Source organism: Pleurodeles waltl, chromosome 2_2 (assembly GCF_031143425.1).
Source record: "Pleurodeles waltl isolate 20211129_DDA chromosome 2_2, aPleWal1.hap1.20221129, whole genome shotgun sequence".
NCBI classification, from domain to species: Eukaryota; Metazoa; Chordata; class Amphibia; order Caudata; family Salamandridae; genus Pleurodeles; species Pleurodeles waltl.
The window spans coordinates 679,865,132-679,888,253 of NC_090439.1; the positions used below are offsets into that span (position 1 = coordinate 679,865,132).

A 23,122-nucleotide genomic window follows, 5' to 3' on the forward strand; every position below is an offset into this window, starting at 1 on the left:
GCAACGAGTAGTTGGTACTGCTCCAGGTATGTCATGAGTTGCTTGTTGATGATCTTTTCCAGTACCTTCACTGGGAATGGGAGAAGCGAGATTGGCTGGTAGTTTTTGGGTTTGCTGGGGTCAGCAAGGGTTTTTTGAGTAGTGGTCTGACTTCGGAGTGTTTCCCGGCATCAGGAGATGTGGTGCGGGAATAGGTCTGTGGGAGCTCCCAAGTGGATGGATTTCATGGTGGAGGTCATGTCCTGCATGGAGAGGATGTTACAGGTGGTCAGTTGGCAGTTACGGTGGTGGCGTATCTGTCAAGGAAGTCCATTGGTGTGGGTTGGGGTTCAAAGTTTCTGTATATGGTTGCGATCATGTCATGGAAGAAGTGGGTGAGGTTGTTGCTCAGCTCCTGTGAGGGTGTGATGTTTTTTTTCGCTGACAGGCGAATTGGAGAACTCCTTAACAATGTTGAATAGTTGAAGGCTGCTCTGTCGGAGGTGTCCTTGCTGACGCGCCATCTCCTCTCCAGTTGCTTGCTGTCTTGTTTTGCTGTTCTGAGTTCTTGGGTGTACCAGCTGGCCTTGTTGGAGGATTTTTTCTGGATGTTGCTCATGATGGGGACAAGGGTGTTGGCACAATGGGTGATCCAGGCACTAAAGGTTTTCACTCCCTGTTCAAGGTTGGTGGCAGTAGCAGGGTTGGAGGTGTTGAGGGTGTCCACCCAGCTGGTCTGTGAGATTTTGTTTCATCTCTGGTGGGATTCGCTGGTCATCTTGTGGGTGGGGGAGCAGGGGTTGGAGATGCTGAAGTGGACAATGGTGTGATCGGTCCATGTGAGTTGTTTGACATGGCTGTAATTGATGCAGTTGCTGGAGGTGAAATGAGGTCCAGCATGTATCATGTGTCGAGGCTGGGTCAATCTGAGTCAGCTCATACTGTCAAGGAGGTATGCAGTGTTGTTGTCAATGTGGACATTTAGGTTGCAGAGGAAGTTGTAGTCCCTGAGGTCTAAGGCTAGGAGCGCAATGAGGTCTGCATTGGTGTTGCAAAAGCTTGAGCGCGGGCCTGTGACTCGGTATGCAAGGGTGCCTCTGATGGTTGTTTTGTCATCAGTGTGGAGCTTGTAGTTGAGATGTTCATGGGGGTGGTGGTGACAGTGGTGGTGATGCACTGCAGTGTTTGTTGCAGTGTCTGGGGTTGAAGGTGTAGAGCTCAGCTATGGTATATTTTTGTGGGGGAGGGCCAGGGGTCATGGTGCCTGGCGCAGTCCAGGTGCGAATGGGCACAGATGGGCTTGCCTCTGGTGTGCTAGCGGCGCACTTGTTGCACACGTCAACTGTACGGTTGTGCTGGGGCCTGCATTAAGTAAGTCCTGGGGTGGGTGGGGCTTCTGTTGGTGGGAAGAATGGAGAGTGAGAAATCCTGGTCATCAAAACCCCAGAGGGAAAACCCAGGCAGCTGCAGTGTCACTGGATCAGTCTGGAACAAGCAGGAACTGGAAGTCACAGGTAAGTGGCAGACTAGGAGTGCTTGTGCCTACCCCCTTGAGTCTGTAACACTCGTGTAGGCCTAAATTGCAAGATTTCTGCAGGGATTATGTGGAAATTCAGATTGCTCAAAGAATATTTCATGTAATGGAATTATTTGTCAGCATTAACACACTGTGAACAGCCCGTTAAAAGATCATCTCTATATAGCCATCAGAAAATTGCTCTAACTTGCCTTTTTATAGCACTTTCTCCAGCATGACATGCATAACAATACTAATATCTACTTTAATTTTTTGAATTATATATGGTTTAACATAGCATTTACCTTTCATCAGAATTTTCCCGTAAGTAGTCAGTTCATTTTTTGCTTCCCAGAACACTTGCAGTTAACACATAATACTGATGGTATGACCAAAATCAGATATGAAGCTACTAACACAAGCCACAACTCAGTCTTCCTGAACTCAGGGAGTTACAAGTCCCACACTTTGCAACTTATGGTCTCCTCTGTGTGGCCTGGGTGTATATTGCTGATGAGGTGATTGAAGGTTATAGATGGAAGTATAATGATTATAATAAACAGCCTACACAACACAAAATGACTAATGGCTGCCACCACGGAGGATGGTCTGTCAGTAGACTCTTGAGCAGAAACACTCAAGATGAAAATGTAACAGTGAAATACTGAAAGAAAAGTAGGTTTGAATTGCTGTCTGCTAACAAGTACACAGCATGGCCCAAACACCCAACTATCTTTTTATACCATTTCTCTTGCATAATGAACATGACAATACCACAATTGCTTACATTTCTTGTCTTAATTATGAAGGGACATAACATTCACTTTCTTCAGACCCACACTTTCCAGAATTGCAGAACTGCAAAGTTCAGAACTCTCTTTGCTTCCCTAGGTCTCTCACAGGCATGGCTGGGGAAGCCTGAGCTGCGCATGTCGGCCTGGCCAAAAGCAACATGCCAGAATCTGACATACACAGTTCAGTTAAATAGCCCTAGCTGGTCGCCAATAAACCTAACCTGCTAGTGAAAACAGGGTGCCTACTGTCTGCCGGGAGAGACAGCTCCATGGTGGCAAAAATAATGTATATGTGGATTTAATGGCTAGCAGTCAGGGAGTCAACTCCCCTAAGCACATTCGGAGAAACCTCCCCTGCTCTCTATAGAAACACTTTACTTCCATCACTGAATCAGTGTCCTAACTTTACATCAATTTAGATCCATTTCAATTTAGCTCACTTTGAAAAATAATCAGTATGAAGGTGTGTCTCCTGAATATCTGGCCCACGATGTTGTGGGACACTATTATAGCGGAAAAAATACTGAGGGAAAAAATACTGAAAAATACGTATGTATACATTTTCTATGCCTAATTCCACATCTGGATACCTTGAAGGTATGTGTATTTTCAAGGTTCAAGGATGAGGGGTTAAGAATAGTAACTCTATACTTCCCCCTGTACACTTACCTTTCAATATTTTGTGCTTTGATATTTTGTCCATTATATTAGTTTGCCACAATATTCTTGTACTCGATATTTAAGAGTACAATCAATAGGAACAATCAAATATATCTTCCCTTTGTTCAACCAATCAATCAGGATTTATAAAGCTCAGCTAACCACTCAATATGGTATCCAGGCGCTTGCAGGTCACAGAGGCTTATGCCAATAGCCAGGTCGTGAGGGCCATTCGGAATTCTGGAAGTGAGGTGATGGCCTGGAGGTGTGTGGGGAGGCTGTTCCAGGTTTTTTGCTGCAATGTGAGAGAAGGAGCATCCTCCACTTCTGCTCCGGTAGTTGTGGGAGTTTAGTGAAAGAACGTCAGAGTGTAGTCTTCTCAATGGTTGGTGGAAGTTTAGGCGGTGGTTAATGTACGCAGGTCCTTGGTTGTGTAGAGACTTTTGTGCATGGGTCAGCAGTTTGAATTGGCATCTCTTCTGTAAGGGGAGCCAGTCGAGTTACCTGAAGTGGGGTGTGATGTGGGTTTGTTGTGGAAGGCCGAGGATGTGTCTGGCTGTGGTGTTCTGTATGGTCTGAAGTCTCTGTAAGAGGTGCGTGGCAATTCCTGAAAAGAGGGCATTGCCATAGTCCATTCGGCTGGTGATGAGGCCTGTGTCACTGTGCATCTAATGTGCAGAGGTAGTCACTTGAATTTTTTACATAGCATGTGCAAAGTGAGGAAGCTGGCGGAGGAGACAGCATTAATATGTGATTTCATGGTGAGCTTGTTGTCAATGATGATTAAGAGGTTTCTGGTCAAAGGGAGTGGGTGTGGGTTTTAGGTCTGATGGCCACCAGGAGTCATTCCATGTGTTGCTGCTGTTGCCAAAGATCAGTACTTCCGTCTTGTCTGTGTTCAGCTGTAGGCAGCTGTTCTTCATCCAATTAGCAACACTTGTCAGCATCTGTGGAAGTTTTTTCTGGTTGGTGGAGGAGTCGTCATTGAGTGAGAGAATGTGTTGGGTATCGTCTGCATAGGAAATTAGGTTGAGACAGTGGGATCTGATGACATCGGCCAGCGGGGTTTATATGCGTTGAAGAGTATGTGGCTGAGGGATGAGCCCTGGGGACACCGCAGGTGATCTCTTTAGGCTCAGAGATGAAAGGTTGGAGGTAGATCTTCTGGGTTCTTCCGGTGAGAAAGGAGGTGATATAGCTGAGCGTGTCCCCTTGGATGCAGATGTGATGGAGTCTTTCAATCAGCATGTGGTTTGATACGGTGTTGAATGCCACTGAAAGGTCAAGGAGGATCAAAGCTGCTGATTGTCCTCAGTAGAGAAGTGTTCAGATGTAGCAGTGGCTGCAATCAGGGTAGTTTTGGTGCTGTTTTTGCTGCAGAAGCCGGATTGGGAGGCAACGAGTAGTTGGTACTGCTCCAGGTATGTCATGAGTTGCTTGTTGATGATCTTTTCCAGTACCTTCACTGGGAATGGGAGAAGCGAGATTGGCTGGTAGTTTTTGGGTTTGCTGGGGTCAGCAAGGGTTTTTTGAGTAGTGGTTTGACTTCGGAGTGTTTCCCGGCATCAGGAGATGTGGTGCGGGAATAGGTCTGTGGGAGCTCCCAAGTGGATGGATTTCATGGTGGAGGTCATGTCCTGCATGGAGAGGATGTTACAGGTGGTCAGTTGGCAGTTACGGTGGTGGCGTATCTGTCAAGGAAGTCCATTGGTGTGGGTTGGGGTTCAAAGTTTCTGTATATGGTTGCGATCATGTCATGGAAGAAGTGGGTGAGGTTGTTGCTCAGCTCCTGTGAGGGTGTGATGTTGTTTTCGCTGGCAGGCGAATTGGAGAACTCCTTAACAATGTTGAATAGTTGAAGGCTGCTCTGTCGGAGGTGTCCTTGCTGACGCGCCATCTCCTCTCCAGTTGCTTGCTGTCTTGTTTTGCTGTTCTGAGTTCTTGGGTGTACCAGCTGGCCTTGTTGGAGGATTTTTTCTGGATGTTGCTCATGATGGGGACAAGGGTGTTGGCACAATGGGTGATCCAGGCACTAAAGGTTTTCACTCCCTGTTCAAGGTTGGTGGCAGTAGCAGGGTTGGAGGTGTTGAGGGTGTCCACCCAGCTGGTCTGTGAGATTTTGTTTCATCTCTGGTGGGATTCGCTGGTCATCTTGTGGGTGGGGGAGCAGGGGTTGGAGATGCTGAAGTGGACAATGGTGTGATCGGTCCATGTGAGTTGTTTGACATGGCTGTAATTGATGCAGTTGCTGGAGGTGAAATGAGGTCCAGCATGTATCATGTGTCGAGGCTGGGTCAATCTGAGTCAGCTCATACTGTCAAGGAGGTATGCAGTGTTGTTGTCAATGTGGACATTTAGGTTGCAGAGGAAGTTGTAGTCCCTGAGGTCTAAGGCTAGGAGCGCAATGAGGTCTGCATTGGTGTTGCAAAAGCTTGAGCGCGGGCCTGTGACTCGGTATGCAAGGGTGCCTCTGATGGTTGTTTTGTCATCAGTGTGGAGCTTGAAGTTGAGATGTTCATGGGGGTGGTGGTGACAGTGGTGGTGATGCACTGCAGTGTTTGTTGCAGTGTCTGGGGTTGAAGGTGTAGAGCTCAGCTATGGTATATTTTTGTGGGGGAGGGCCAGGGGTCATGGTGCCTGGCGCAGTCCAGGTGCGAATGGGCACAGATGGGCTTGCCTCTGGTGTGCTAGCGGCGCACTTGTTGCACACGTCAACTGTACGGTTGTGCTGGGGCCTGCATTAAGTAAGTCCTGGGGTGGGTGGGGCTTCTGTTGGTGGGAAGAATGGAGAGTGAGAAATCCTGGTCATCAAAACCCCAGAGGGAAAACCCAGACAGCTGCAGTGTCACTGGATCAGTCTGGAACAAGCAGGAACTGGAAGTCACAGGTAAGTGGCAGACTAGGAGTGCTCGTGCCTACCCCCTTGAGTCTGTAACACTCGTGTGGGCCTAAATTGCAAGATTTCTGCAGGGATTATGTGGAAATTCAGATTGCTCAAAGAATATTTCATGTAATGGAATTATTTGTCAGCATTAACACACTGTGAACAGCCCGTTAAAAGATCATCTCTATATAGCCATCAGAAAATAGCTCTAACTTGCCTTTTTATAGCACTTTCTCCAGCATGACAAGCATAACAATACTAATATCTACTTTAATTTTTTGAATTATATATGGTTTAACATAGCATTTACCTTTCATCAGAATTTTACCGTAAGTAGTCAGTTAATTTTTTGCTTCCCAGAACACTTGCAGTTAACACATACTACTGATGGTATGACCAAAATCAGATATGAAGCTACTAACACAAGCCACAACTCAGTCTTCCTGAACTCAGGGAGTTACAAGTCCCACACTTTGCAACTTATGGTCTCCTCTGTGTGGCCTGGGTGTATATTGCTGATGAGGTGATTGAAGGTTATAGATGGAAGTATAATGATTATAATAAACAGCCTACACAACACAAAATGACTAATGGCTGCCACCATGGAGGATGGTCTGTCAGTAGACTCTTGAGCAGAAACACTCAAGATGAAAATGTAACAGTGAAATACTGAAAGAAAAGTAAGTTTTGAATTGCTGTCTGCTAACCAGTACACAGCATGGCCCAAACACCCAACTATCTTTTTATACCATTTCTCTTGCATAATGAACATGACAATACCACAATTGCTTACATTTCTTGTCTTAATTATGAAGGGACATAACATTCACTTTCTTCAGACCCACACTTTCCAGAACTGCAGAACTGCAAAGTTCAGAACTCTCTTCATATGGTAACATTCTCACGAGGAAAGTACTGAGATTGGCCTATAAAGAAACAATATTCTACATTCTACACTACTACAGAACAAACAATATGTTCTATGTTGTAAACTGCTAGATATCCCTCCTAGACTATACCTTAGTAAGGTCTATCCAAACGCTATAAGAGTTGCCACTAGTCTGGATTAAATTTGAAGGCCTCTCTATGGCTCTCCTGAGAGGAACTATAGTCATACCAATAGCCTCCTCCATCTCCCTGTAACCACTCACCAGACTCCTTTTAGAATCAAATCAGACCAGACTGAACACTCAATTTGTAATGTCACATGAGCTTCAATGTGAGACTGGGTCACATGAACACATTCACAGTGCAGTCACCCTGTCAGTCATATACATGGGAAAGAATAATGTGTTTGTTACATGCTGATAATATTTATTACTGCCAGTCTTACTGTGCCTGTCCCAGTTATTGCTGCTCATGAGGTGCCCACCTCACTGATACAGGAAATTCAGGACCAATGCTGAAAGAAAGCCATTTCCCTCTGGGTACACAGCATGCTTCCTGTTATACCAAGAACAGATGAAGGACTATCAAGAAGGAGGAAGAGAGGGCTCTAATTAATGTGATGAGTAGGAGTAGGAATATATTTATTGACGATAACCAGTAAGTCAGTAAGTACATTGCCTCCATGTCCTCATTTTGACCCAAATCCTTACTTATGAGGAATACCTGAGCTAAACTAGCTCCATCCATCAACAAAAACATCAGAACACCAAGGGTCAGATTTACAAGGCTCTTGCACCCCTTAGCGCCACATGCCGCAAATGTGACGCTAATAAGCCACTACCATAGCACCATATTTACAAGGTAAACTAGGTTTGCGCCACCTTGTAAACCCTTTGCGCCACATTATGCATAATACATGCATGATGTATGCAAAGGGGCGTTCCTCTTCAGAGGGTCACAAAAAATGGTGCAATGGTGCAATGGAATCTACCTTTTCTAGCATAATTTCAATGCCTGCTTAAAGCAGGTGTTAAAATGAGGCTCCCATTGATTTCAATGGGTCTCTTCACACTATACTGGATTAGCGTCATTGTTTTTTACGCCAATCCAGTATAGCGTTATAATAGCATCAAAAAAGTGCACCTAACATGCGCCATGAGGTGCCGTATTGTAAATATAGCACTACCATGGTGACGTTAAGGGACACAAGGTGGCCGCAAAAAAAGAGGCGCATCACTAGTGATGAGCCACTTTCTTGTAAATATGGCCCCAAGTCTTAATGCACACCCATCCTTAATTGCTGCCTACTGAGATTTAACATAGAAACAGAAAGATTGATAATAAAACCAGTTCTCAAAACCTGAAGAATATCAGGCATCTTACAATAACATGAATAATTGGAATATTGGAGATAAATTATTGGAAGTTCTGGACGAATTGGAAGAAATCCAAGATTACAAATATTGCTGTGAATAAACTTTAACAGTGCAATGTTTCTGGGAATGTCAAATAGCAGTGCAAAGTGTGAAGGCAATCCTTTCTGCTTCAACCCATCCTTTCAACTTTCATATTGACAAGACTGGTCTCATAGGACCTGGAACCTTCATTGGCTGTAGTGGGTCAGATTAATTGGTATCCTCCAAGGTCGGACTATCTGAATAGATTTTGACAAAGGAAGCTATCCTCTCCTCAGCCAAAATGAAACTACCATAATCATTATTCTGTCTTCCACTTGCTACCGCGCCAAAAGCTTGGGAAATAACTGAATTGATGGGAATGAGGAGAGAACTATGAGAGTCCAAGCTGAGATCATATCATCCACTTAATATTCTCATTTTCATGGACCCTAGAAATAAAAAGAGGAACATAGGCATTCCCTTTAGTAGTGAAGATATTCAGAAACAAGTCCTGGGCCTCTTGCAGATGTCCTAAACAGTTGGATTATAAAGAACCAGATCCTTAGAAGACAGGAATTTCCCGCTCAAGAGAATTTTCCAGAACAGTGTCTGGCCCTCTTTTATGACCCAACCTTAAAAATAACAGGTGTTGTTCCAGCAAGAGACATTAGACCACTTTTACTACAGAACTAGACTATAATCCATAGCCATAGTGTTGTCTGACCTGATAAAAATGTGATGAATCAGAATATAGGTTAGAATCTTATCAGGACCAGAAGCACCACAATCAACTCCCTCCAATTGGAAAAGTGATCTGCATATTTCAGGTTCTTTTTCCCCTGAAACATTTCGTCTGCCAGTCTGTCCCACCACCCGTCAGAACTCACATTGCTAAGATTTGCTTGATTTAACCACCAACTCAGAGATGACCCAATCTACCCTGCCACTGGTATCATTTTCTTGAAAGTCTGTGATGTCTGAGGCCAGAACCTCTTCACAAGAATCATCAGTGGTCTGGTGTGAAGTAGGTCCCAAGGGACAGTAAAAATGCAAGACAGGGCCCTGAAACCTCAACAATTTCTCTCTGGAGCCTTATTCTAGGATAACAGGTACAATATCAACTGTGAGATTTTCAAAACCATGGGCTCTTGAAGAAAACCTATGTCCATACCCATTCTGAACCTGGCACCGAAAAATGTTCAGTCTTGAGACGGTACCATTTGACATTTCAGAAAGTTGAAAAAGAAACCATGAGTCTCTAATCACTAGCAAATCGCCTTCAGACCCTCCAGAGATAATTCCTTTGAGGAGGCATGAAGCAGCCAATTGTCCAGATATGGAAAAATTGTTCAACCTTTTAGATGTAGTTGAGCTATCAGAGGCACTCAATTTTTGTGAAAACTCAGGGAACTGATCTGGGTCCTAACAGGAGTGTGAGGATATAGAATAGTAGCCAAGGTCGAGTCACGAGGCCCTTTCCCAACAGGTTCAAGACTCTGGCCCTCATTCGGACCTTGGCGGGCGGCGGAGGCCGCACGCCAAAGTCCCGCCGTCAGGTTACCGTTCCGCGGTCGAAAGACCGCGGCGGTAATTCTGACTTTCCCGCTGGGCTGGCGGGCGGCCGCCTTCAGGCCGCCCGCCAGCCCAGCGGGAAAGAGGCTTCCACGATGAAGCCGGCTCGGAATCGAGCCGGCGGAGTGGAAGCTGTGCGACGGGTGCAGTTGCACCCATCGCGTATTTCACTGTCTGCGCAGCAGACAGTGAAATACATTTAGGGGCCCTCTTACGGGGGCCCCTGCAGTGCCCATGCCAGTGGCCCCCAGGGGCCCCGCGACCCCCCCTACCGCCATCCGGTTCCCGGCGGGAGAACCGCCGGGAACTGGATGGCGGTAGGGGGGGTAGGAATCCCCTCGGCGGCGCAGCTAGCTGCGCCGCCTTGGAGGATTCCAATGGGCGGCGGTACACTGGCGGGAGCCCGCCAGTGTTGCCGGTCCGACCGCGGCTTTACCGCCGCAGTCGGAATGCCCATTGGAGCACCGCCGGCCTGTCGGCGGTGCTCCCGCGGTCCTCCAACCCGGCGGTCATGGACCGCCAGGGTTGGAATGACCACCTCTGTCTTTCTTTGCGCTGAATTTGCTGTAAAGAAAACAATGGAGCAAGTGTTAGATGGATGACAGGCTGAAAATAGAAGGAAAAAAAGGACAAAGACTAGGGAGAAAGGCAGAGGGGGAAAGACGGTGTAAGTATGGGAAGAAAAGAGTACTGCTCATCCCCTACCAGAACAAGTGGAGGACAGATGAGAATGTGGAGGACACTATGCTGAAGAAAACAGGAGAAGTGACAGTGAGCTGGAAGAAGCAGCCTTCCAAGGACATTTGAGACCTGGAGCAATGAAAGCATGCCAAATCACAGCTAAAGAATAGAGCTTCCATGATGGGAACCAGCAGCACTCTCTAAAATCGCAAATCCCCACAAATACCAAAGAAAAGGAACCAACACCCCTATAAGATGCAGACTTCAAAGAGGAGGAACCGAAGCACTGGTTCAAAGAATGGAGGTATCCTGCCTGCCACCAGTGAGAGACCTGTTTAGCCTCCCACTCGTGAGGGCACTCTCTCACCACATTCCAAGAAAGGACTGTGATCATCCCAGGTGGATGGGAATAGACTTAGAGAAGCTAAGTGGGAGGTAGGAAGAGAACAGGCTCCCCTCAAATAGTTTATTTTTCTTTTCTTTCCCTGTCTTAGGGGCTGAGCACTCCTGACAGTCCAACCACCAAATTATGATCCTGGTGAGGAGAGCCAAGGCCAATGTCCCCTGACTGTTTCCACCAGACTGACTTTCAGCCCGGTGGAAACATCCTAATAGGACGAGAGGTGAGGCCATTGGCTTGATGGAGGCCTCATCCCTATGGGTGGGTTTGGCTGTCCGACTGTCAGACCGCCAAACTCATAATCAGCCCCTTAATTGTGTTTTGGAGAGGTGGTCCTAACAACAAGGCTATAGTTCAAGGCAAGGAAGGTGACAAACAACTACTGCAGTAATATGAGCATAAAAGAGGAAAGGATCCAACTCTTCGTGAGGAAATAAACTCATGGAGGAAAAGGCACAACAATATGTAAGAGAGTAAGCACGTTCACACGTACAGGTAAAAAAATAGACTCTGCAGATAGTGTTTTCCCTCTTTAAGGGTTTTGGTTCTTTATTTGTTTATTATTTCTTTGTTCCTTATACTCACCTGGTTATCTACCAAAGTGTGCAAGATGGCTATGGGAAGCCTGACAACCCCAAGAACAATGAGCGGCCATGCAGAGTAAAAGGCCACCTGGAAAGCAATAAAGCAAATTCATGAATGTGAGACTATGAATTTAAAACCTTTGCAATTTGTGACACAACCTACTGTCAACTCTATACCCAATCAAATATATGAACCATTCACCTGTTCATTCCAATTTTGTTGAATCAAATTTATCTCACCCATTATGAAGAAAACCCAATATTGATGATTATTCCCATGAACACAAAGCGTCAAAAGCATTGATGGCTTTCGGCTATTGTTATGTGAAAGTAAACATTCACTAAGTCTTTCATCAAGTCTATTTCACACATTGCAGAGGACCAAGGAACTAATTCTCTGGAAGGTCTCCGTTTTGAAGTGAGACACTTTCTCCCAACAATTGACATTCTTTAGATAAATCACTATCATGTACCCTTCTGACACCTTGGGAGCAACAAAAATAAGCAGGTACACTCTCTTTCCTTTTTCTTTCCATGGAAACAGAGCTGGCCCTTTCTTCAAGTAAACAGCCCATGAAACAATTCAGGAAAAAAACTTTTTCTTTTTTTGGCAACCATGCCAAAGTGTAGCTTGGACAATCAAGTCTAGAGGGAGGGAAACAAACTCTATTTTGTACCCCTTTGTGATGACTTGAAGCACCCAACAATCTGAAGTAGATTGTTTCCATGCTTTCTGGAACATCTATATTTGATCTTGTACAGGTAATACAAAGCTATACCTGCAATAGTCAAGACTTCTACTTTTCTCAAGACCTTTGCTTTTGCTTCTCAGGGACCTTCACAGCAAACTCTTTGTTTCATGACTTGAAAGAAAAATGTTTCTGCTGACATCTGGATGGCTGATGAAAGCATTTCCTGCTGTAGGATCTTGATGAAGCCAAATATTTTTGAATAATTTAAAATGTGTGTATATTTTAATATATTTTTATTTCTTTATACAATAATAATAGTTGTAGATGTTGATTTGAATGTAATGGTTTTTCTTTTAAAGAGTATTATTTTTTTAAGTCATTGTTTTAATTATTACAGTTTTCGGGATTTGTGAAAAAAACATTTTTAGATTAGAGTGGGAGTAGTAAATCTACTGTCCTCAAAGTCCAACAATTTTCAATTTAGTTGAGATTGGAATCGGAACAGTAAATTCACCCTCCTCAAAGTTCAACACTTTCCCCAATGCTGTTTAGAATGAAGTGGGAATATTAAACCTACTCCCGTCAAAGTCCAATATTTTCCCCATTGTGGCATAGATTTGAGTGTGAATGCTAATTTACCCGCCCTCAAAGGCAAACAACTTCCCTAATGTGGTTTAGGTTGGAGTGGGCATTGGCTGATTGATTCATCTTTATTTTGATTATAATTATGTAATCATAAAAGAATAAAACCAACATAAAATAGCACAGGCATCAGGCAATATATAGCATAAAAAAATAAATGGTTCATATAAGTACATAAAAGGACCCCACATTGATTTATGGATTTCTACCCTTGTTCTGGAATCAAGCACTTTTAAAAAATTTACAAACCGCAGAGCCCACAACCTGGTCACCCAACAATTACAGATGGAAAAGTGATGGTCTGTATTGATGAAAACCCCTAGCCTTAAGAATAGGCAATTGATACCTTTGTCGGCAGAGATCATACAACTCACAAAAGAGGACCAGATGTGCCAAGGTCTGGAGGGAGCAACAGTCACAAGTGTTGCTCCCTCCAGCCTTTATGGAAGATGGTGCATACTGCTGGGTGGGAAGCAAATACATGAGCGAATGAAGTCCATGCGGAAACTCATAAGGAGAGATCTTTCCCAGGGCCGTCTAACCCAGGTGACATAAGGTTCGAGGCCACACACAGGGCCAGATTTAAGAAAAATGGCATTTCACCCACTGCAGCACCACTTTTCTTGCACTCCTTAGCGCCCCCCTAACGCCACCATGTGTGCGCCGTATCTATGTTACGGTGCACTATAACGGTAGTTAGGGAACAAGCGTCAAAATTTGTGATGCTAGTTCTGAGGTTTGCAGACTTAGGGTAAAAAATGTTGATGCTATTCCTGCAAAGCCCATTGAGGCCCATTGTAAACAATGGTGTGCCTCCCTTTTTTATCGCCTGCTCTGAGCAGGCATTAAAAAAGCCAAAAAGATGACGCAAAGAAATCTCCTAGATTTCTTTGTATCATTTTTTTGCCCCCCCCCCCAATGAGGGAACGCCCCCTTTGCATACATTATGCCTGGCGCAGGCATAATGTAGCACAAAGGGTTACAAAGTGCTGCAATGCATGCATGGCGTACTTTGTAAATTTGGCGCAACGATTTTGGCCTCATTGGGCCACATTAGCATCAATAAAAATGATGCTAATGTCGCGCAAAGAGGCACTAGGCGCTCTTAAATTTGTCAGAGTGTTGACAAGATTGCCCTGCCCAAAATCATTTTCTCTCTTCTCTCCCTAGCATCGGAAAAAAGTTTCTTAGCTCTTTAATCATCCCTTTTGCTGAGTAAGCATGGGGTGTGAAACATTTCAGGCAGGCCCAAGGTCTCAGCCGCCCTCTTCACATGACTGAGCCATGGAATTCTATGGCCATTATCACAGCCCAGGCAATCCTCTTATCATGTCTCTTTTGAATTCAGTACACTCACAACACCATACAGCAACCCACAGAAGCAGTGAGGCAACAGTAGCACGATCCTCGGCATAGCCCAGACCCAGCTCTTCATGCACAAAATAGGCAGCAGCAGTAGGACCCAAACCTAGCAACCTCCTACAAAAATGAATTTCCTCCTGCTGAATTTCCAAGCAATCCCTGTACCCCATATTGCAGCCCCATACAGCAGCACAGGTCAGCACTTCATTTCATAATTCTGTAAAAGTGGCTCAATGGGTTTGCTGCCCACTGTAAAGATAAATTTAAAAAGGGAGCCACAGACTTGGTTGAACCATGCACATCGGTTCTCAAGACAGGCAGTGCAGGTTCTGAGATCGTCGAAAGTTACCCATAGGTAGGGGAAGGCAGCCACCTCACTGAGGACTTCCCCTTAATGGTAATAGGTCGTGACTTGACAGGACGCTTCCCACATACCGTGTAATGAGTCTTTCAAACATTTGTATCCATGTCCGGATTGTCCATAAACTCCATAAATAAATCGACCAAGCACTTGAGCCCATTAGGGGTGCAGAAAAGGAGGACAGCATCATCAGCATATATTAGTAATGGCAAAGGTGACAATTTTACCATAGGCATATTTCTCCCATTCTCTGCAAGAAAGGAACTGAGTCCATTGATAAAAAGAAGAAACAGAAAGGGTGCTAATAAACAAACCTGGCCGAAACCCCCTAGGACTACTGAAAGAACCTGTGCATTCCCCTCCCTTCCTGAACCTAACACTAGCATTTACGCCTCAATAGAGGGCCCGCAGAAAGTCCACCAGTTGCTGCGGCAAACCAAGAGTGGCCAGTATAGCCCATAATTTGGACCGGTTAACCCTGTCAAAAGCACCACTCACATCCATAAATGCCAAATAAAGCGCTCCCTTCTTGACAACCATGTATTTACTAATTGAGAGGTTCATATTCAGGCATTGCTCCATTGTGCCTCTCCCTTAACTGAACCCATACTGTGCTGGGCATAGAATGTTATTAGTTTGCACCCAGTACTCTATGCATTGCAAGATAACCCAGCCTATGAATTTGACCATGGAGTCCAGTAAGGAAACAGGCCTGTAACATGCCGGGTCCTGTCTATTGCCCTTTTTAAAGATGGGAACTATTATTGTTGACTTCCACGAGCTGGAACTATTTTCTAATGAGATGGCTTTGAAGATGTTGGTCAGGGTTGGAGCCCAAAGTATAATATCCACCTTACAAAGATCCATTGGGAAACCATCTGACTCATGTACCTCATTGGAGAGACTGGCCAAAATAGCTAGACAGACTTCCTCTAACTCAAACAAAATATTGGAAAAAGGCAGTGAGCTGGTGTGAGATCAAACAAGCTACTACTCTTCTAAAGAGCATATATCTTGTTGAAATGTGCCAGCCACTGTAAAGGGGTAATGGTGGAACCAATATCATCTTTGGGGCTGAAGGTAGCCTGTTTGCTATTGGCCACTTCCCAGAAGCCTTTGGAGTCCCTGTTATGACATGTACATATAAGGAGCTCCCAGCAGTCCTCTTTCAGAGACAACTTCCTGGCTCTAATGGCTTTCTTATAAATGGCTTTGGCCAAAGAAATAGTTTGCCGATCTCTGGGGATGGCATTGAGGTTGTCATGAAGTTGTCAATCAGCAACCCTACAGTTTTTATCAAACCATCCCCTCTTGTGGTGTCTGCTAGGGTAGGACAGCTCTAGCGTAATGGCATTCACAGAAATAATTAGCAACCAAGAGTCCTCTAAGATACTACCTGCTGAGGTTCTTGGATTCAACAAAGTCTCTGTAGTCAATAAAAGGTTAGAGGTGACAGGGGCCTCCAACACAGAGGGGATGGAAATATGACGCCATTTGACTCTGTGGCCATAATCTTTCGTAGCCAGGTCCTTTAGAGCTGGTAACGAATCTGCAAGACCACTCCCTGCAATGGACAGCTTAACCTTAATAGGGTTGTGGTCAATAAAACAGGTTTCATGGACCACACCAAATCTAAGTTTACGTTCAAGGGACCTAGCAACAAAGACATAGTCGATGACTGAGCCTCTACCCCAGCCAGTGAAAGTTGGTTGTTGGCCAACAAAACCCACCCCACTCGCCAGAGCATTGGACAAGTCAAATGTCTCAGTCGTATATAGGAGCTGTCTCCCTCTGGTGTCTGATGACCAGGAGCAAAGTGGAGTGTCTTCAACCAGAAAATGGGTTTAGACTGATACAGTTGAGGCACATCTTGGCATTAAAATCATCCCCCAGCAAATATGTTAAAAGATTTAAATTTGGAAAGGGACCTTGACTCAAGAACTGACACAAACAGCGTTGTAAAAATTTACTACATAAAAATTAAATTCCTTGGAGACAAAAACCCACAGAATTTGGATCCCATGGTGCCTTAATGGAACAGGAGTTACCTTATAAATCGTATTGATACGAAACAAGGTTGCAAGACCTTCTTGGGCCCATGAGCAATGAGAGGGAAGAGCCGGCACAACAAAAGCTTCATATTCATCTAGGGTAAAGTACTCCTGCGCCCAGGTCTCCTGCAGCAAGATTACATCAAAATTTACCCACCTAGGGACTAAGGGGGTCATTTTGACCCTGGCGGTACGGGACCGCCAGGGCTAAAACGACGGAAGCACCGCCAACAGGCTGGCGGTGCTTCCAGGCGTATTACGACCGCGGCGGAAGCGCCGCGGTCGCACCGCCGGGACCGGCGGTATACCGCCATTTTAGTCCTGGCGGTGATAATCCACCAGGGCAGCGAGCCTGTTTCTGGCGGTTTGCACTGCCAGGAAGAGGCTGGCGGTACGGGGAGTCATGGGGCCCCTGGCACGGGCCGTGCATGGGCAGTGCAGGGGCCCCCTGACAGAGCCCCATGCGGCAAGCGCGACGGGTGCAACTGCACCCGTCGCACGGCCGCAACACCGCGGCTCCAAATGCGGCTCCCATGTTGCGGCCCACATCCCCGCTGGGCCGGCGGTGATGTCCAAATGGGCACTGCGGGAGTGCGGCCGCCCGGCGGTTACAGCTTGGCGGGCGGCAGTAGCCGCCCGCCAATGTTGTAATGAGGCCCTAATTCTTTAGCCATGATACCTGCTACATTCCAACTAAGATACCTTGTAGCATTCTCATCTAAGCGAGTCACACCCTCAGTTATACCAACGAGCCTCCTACCCTGGGGTGGGCAGTTGCAGTCAGTCGTTATCATCCAAACCAGACAGGGGAAAAAACCTGATAAATGTGGGAATTGCTTGTTGGAACATCCCCCATGGCTCAAGCTCTGGCCCTGCCATGTTACATGTCTGTAAATGCCTATAAAAGAATCCCAGGTGCCTAATGACAATGCCAGAGCCCATTGGACGAACCAGGTTGGGCCAGCTGCCAGGCGGTTAGCCAAACTGGGTGTTCTACAATTAACAACTACACAATTCCCATTAGAAGACTTGACATAGGGGCCTACCCACCCCATCCTTCTTACAAACAAAATATCCTTATATCTATTAACATTAAGATCATAATTGGTGTACAGCCATTGGCAAACTTTGTTTTTCAGAGCTTCAGTGGACTCCTTGGTGTGGGACCACCTTCATGACAGCAACATAGGGACTACATTTTGGCAGTAGATAGAGGTGTGGCAGCCCGTTATCCCAACTAGAAGCCCCCCTGAACCATTCTTACTCAAACTGCCCCAGTATACTAGCTGAGGTCCCTGCTGCATGTTGTCATCAGATGAAAGAATGTCCACATGTCCCACAGGGCATATTGACCGGGAAGGCTGCACTACAGTACTTTGGGATGTCTTAGTCATGGAGTTACTGTTGATATCAAAACGGCCTACAATGTCAGCAGTCTCAGTTATTCTAAGGGGGTCTACCTGCTTCACTGCAGCCCATGAGATGGCAGATATACTGGGAGCATTTTGAGAAGTGGTACAACCTTTCCTCCAGTCGGGCTAAGCTCTACACAAGCTTGGCTTTAAACTTGCCCATTATCTGGTCCCAGCCTAAATCCTATTATTTTTTCTCTCACCATCCCATTTAAGGCCCTGCATACAGTTGTTCATCCACTCTCTACTGCCCTTCCCCTGTTAAGTAAGTCTCTGTCACCCACTTAGGTGCCCACCATGTGACGTTCCAAAAATCTCTGTTTTTACGAAGATGAGTTGAGGGGCATGGTGGATGAAATCATAAAAGTAGAACCACAATTTTGGAACTGTAGCAAAGGATAGTCGACAGAGTGAATGCTGTAGGCACCACCCTGCCCACAAAGGAGGACTTTAGGAAGAGGTGGAATGACCTGAGGGCAAAGGTCCATTCCCTGGTCTCTAGGCAGCAGCTGGAGGTCAACAAGACTGGCGGTGGCCCTCCTAGTGCCCCATTGAGACTTTTTCCCTGGGAGGAGAAAGTCTTGGCCATCCTGTATCCTCAGGGCTTGGCAAGAATACCTGTGGGAGTGGAGTCTGGTAAGTTACAACACAAAAACTGTTGCGAAACTGCAATGTCCTGCATGCTCGCAGCTCAGCTGTTGCCAAAATCTTGTTTGTGTACTTAACCAACATTCAATACCAAGAGTATCTGAGTTTTAATAGTGTTAATGTGCATTATTGGACCCAACATCACAGCTACCAAAGCCCATCACATGCCATACGTCCACATGGAGCCTGTAAGTTTTTCAATATCAAAAAAACACTCCATGATTCATGGTATGTGCCAACATGTGTATGTATGTTAAAACCTAAATGCAGTCTGCATACAGATATGTAATACCCAACATGTGTCAAGTGGTGGGAAGTAGAGAGAGTGACTGGACTGGAAATCCCAGGAGGCCTTGTGTCTGTAATCCCAACCACCAGCCCAGTGTTCACTTGTCAAAATACCCTGTTTCTTAACTCTCAATTGAAGTGTACTCACCTGGGAGGATACCATTTGTATGGTGTGTGTAGCAGAGGGAGTGACAAGACTGCAACTCCCAGGAGGCCTTGTGTCTGTAACTCCAAACACCAGCACAGGGTCCACTTATGCAAATACCCCTGTTTCTTAACTCTGAATTGAAGTGTACTCATCTAGGAGGATTCCATTTGTCAAGTGGTAGGAAGTAGAGGGAGTGACTTGACTACAAAGCCCAACAAGCCCTGTTTCTGCAACTTCTGTGAGTGAGCAATATACAGATCTTTCTCAACTCAGAGGTGTGCCTGTCTACCTAGCTCCATCGTGACCTACTACCCAAGATAACACTATTGAGGATGGGAATTACAATTTCCCAAGTATGTGCATCAAGTGTTCTTGTGGCCTTAAGCTGCATCATCAGATTGATAGTGGCAGCAAACACACTGACACATCACTGCACACATGATGAATGTGGTGACATACACAACAACCATCTGTGTTTGCCTGTATCTCACTCAACTAGGCCTCCAAATGATCAAAGGCACATGTTGATACTATACTGCGTTGGCTTCACAGTTGGTAAGATATTGTTTACAGTCCATCATCCAAAGTGCAAATGATCAACACATCTCATGAGATGCTTGAGTCTAATAGTTTAGGCAAGCTTTGCACATGTCATGTAAAATTCTCAGATACCATGGTAACATGGCACAAAAGGTGAACCTACTACTTAAGAATGTCGAAAGTCACTGCTTACTGTAACACAAAAGCTGTAGAGGTTGGTGGTACACCTCAACCAGTAACAATGTACTTCCTTCATCAACAGGTTGAGCTGCCACTGGGCACACAGAGGCTACCCAACAGACTTATACTCCCCACTTGGATGAAGCACTCAGTGATGGCAACATTCCTGGACTTGTTGACCTGGAGGATCATCCTGGGCAACCTGGTCAGATGGCAACAGTGATTTTCACTGTGGCCACAAAGTCATCTCCCAAACCCTGTTGCATCGACATCACAGGCAACTATGAGCTCCCCAACCGGTGTACCTAGCACTGTTTCCACCATCTTGTACGCCCAAGTCCTGGATACTGACGTTGAACTTAACAATCCTGACACTGAGGGTCCAGGACTCAGTTGGAGAGGGCACCCTGTGCCAAGGGCACAATCTTGTGGGGGTAGGGTGCGTGGGAGGGATGCTGTTGGCCAGTGGAGTGAGGCCACTGGGGCTGCTGTTGGCCAGGACACCATCAGTCACATCTTGGAGGGGGGTCTATCAAGAGTCCCAAGGCATATTGGGCCAGGTGTTGACTGAACTCATGGACATTCTGCAGCTGCAGATGGTCACGATAGACAATATGGATGCCCACAACGACAACATGGGTATCCTAACAGGGTTCTGAGGGACATCAACACCACCATGACCAGGGCTTCACTTCAACCATCTACCCCTTCCTATGAGGCAAATACATCACAGCCAAGTACATCTGTGGCACCTACAGGTAGGGAGACCCTGCCTGAGGTACAACCAGCCTCAAACACCCCTGCCTCTGCAGCAGATGATCCCGCCCCTCGCAAACAAGGACATCCACCAAAGATTCCAGCAGGTGCGAATGGCAAGACACTCACCACTGCCAGCAAGTGACCTCTTCCACAATGTCCTCCTTTGTGTGCCACACATTCACTTTGTTGACTGATCCAGAACCACTTTCCATTTCCAATAGGAGGAGTACTCTGGACTTTGGACTTCCAATGGTGTGGCATCTACTCCAATGATTTCATGCACCATGACTGACCCTTCACTTTATTTTTATTTTCATGTCTGTCCCAATTTTGTTTCTGTTTGTGCACTGAAATAAATAGACTTGTCACAAACTCATTATCTGCTGTCTTTAATTTCACATCTTCCTATGTTGATATGTGAGACCATGGTCACCATACGATGCAGATACAAGCTACTTTTGTAAGCAGGGATATGTAGAGGGTACACAGTGTCCACCTCAGGATTATAACCCTTACACACCAACACATAAGTATGAGTGTCTTGTTGCAAAAGTAATCTTGTCACATTGTTTAGCACATAGGCAGTCAAGATGTCAGTAAGTATGAAAGTGAGACATTACCATAGCAGACTGTGTAAACCACCAATATAATGGTACAGACACCCAGAACATTGTGGTAATGGACATAACAAACAGTGTCCTGACACGTAGGTAAAAACTGGATATGGTTGATGTCATCAGCTGGAGCCAGATCACCTGTCTCTCAAAAGAAAACAGACTTCATGGGATGCAATACCCAGACTGATGGCAGTATGCCAGTACATGATCAAAGGGCCATTACATTTAGCATCTGGTGGTATGACATAACAAATTGACATTGATGTGCCACGGGCACTTTGGCCAACAATGATCAAACACATCAACAGCCAGACACAGTTCATACCAAAAGACTGTTAGGCAATGTGAAGGGGGACTGACAGAAAGTGTCCTATCACAACATTTTGACTCAGCACATGATGGCACACATGATGCCTCATGGCCACCATACAAGAATGAACAATTCCAATGGTGTCTTCTGTACTTCCATCCTATCACTGTGCTAGTTGTCTTGATGTAGGCCATCTACACCCAAAGTCTGTGATGGACATTCCCAGGGAACAGCCACGTCCACTTTGTATGTCCCAACAGCACGATATACATGCCAATGTCACAACTCTGAAATGCCGAAATGAAGATGTCATGGTGAAGGTACCTGAACAAAGAACAAACCAAGGAGTGGAGTCACAAAAACATACATCTGGCACAAGTCACATAGCAAACGTCTGGACAACAAAGTCAGTCAGAAAAAACAGACACAAAAAAAGCAACAGCATCAATGTGATTGTGTAAAAAGCTTGCTGATCAAACATCCTTTTGCATATTTTGCATTGGCACCATGGCTATCTCTAAAAAGATACTCCATATGTCATCACAATAACAGTTTATTGTACAGTCAAAGTCATGACATCTCATGAACTACACTCATGAGAAGAAGCTGTTAATGAGATCTTGTTGCAAGTCAGCTCCTTCCACCTCACCACTATCATCTTCATTTGGCATTCCAGGACGCTCACCCGGTGGCACCACAGGCTCCCCTTCCTCTGGGACATAAGGGATAGTCCTCTGCAGGGCAATGTTATGGAGCATGCAGCATGCAACGGTGATCTGACACACCTTCCTGGGTGAGTAGAGGAGAGCTCTGCCAGTCTTGTCCAGACATCTAAATCAGGCCTTCAGGAGCCCATAAGTCCGCTCCGCTGCCAATTGTGTTCTTCTATGGGCCGCTTTGAAGTGATCTTCCCCTGGCGTAGTTGGATTCTTCAGCGGTGTTAACAACCAAAGACAGTTTGGGTATGCTCTGTCTCCTGTTGTAGAATAAGACATGGGTGCCACAATGAGTCACTCACTTCATTATTGTAGCACCTGACATTGCACACACAAAATCAGGACAGGTATGATTTACCAACCAGCCAGTCCCTCTCTGGTTGCAGTTGTGACATCAGCTGGGTTATGGTGCTGTTCTACATTACAAAGGAATCATAGGCTGTTCGAGGTAAGCGGGCAAAATGATTTGAGATGTAGAGGTCTGCCAAGCAGACAACTTGCACATTGATACAATGGAAGCTTTCCTGTTTCAATAGACTTGTTCACTGGTTTGTGGTGGCGCCGAGGCAACATGTGACCCATCAATGGCTCCCACATGTGGGAGGCGAGCAAAACCATAGAAGTCAGCCTTCACATTGGCCAAATCCTCACGTCTTGGGAGCCTGATATAGCTGTCAATGTGTTTCAGCAGTGCCTCAACATTGTCTCCTACGCAGACGACACTCAGCTCATCCTCTCTCTCACGAAGGACCCCGCAACCACTAAGAACAACCTCCACACTGGACTCCACGCCATCGCCAACTGGATGAAAGAAAGCTGCCTCAAGCTAAACTCAGAGAAAACTGAGATCATCATCTTCGGCCCCAACAGATCAGCATGGGACTACTCCTGGTGGCCTGCCACCTTGGGGTCAGCTCCAAAGCCCACCACCCACGCAGGCAACCTCAACTTCATAATGGACTCTTCTCTCTCCATTACCCAGCAAGTCAATGCCATTTCATCCTCATGCTACAACACCCTTTGCATGCTTCGCAAGACCTT

General features: G+C 45.8%; 1 long non-coding RNA gene across 1 annotated transcript in view; it reads left to right on the forward strand.

Moving 5' to 3' along the window:
- The window catches only part of LOC138273830 (uncharacterized), a 43,912-nt gene extending 23,102 nt beyond the window's left edge, over positions 1-20,810 (forward strand). Inside the window, exon 2 of the long non-coding RNA XR_011200297.1 lies at positions 19,762-20,810. This is a non-coding gene — a long non-coding RNA (uncharacterized lncRNA). The remainder of the gene's footprint in view (positions 1-19,761) is intronic.
- The last annotated feature ends 2,312 nt before the right edge of the window (positions 20,811-23,122 follow it).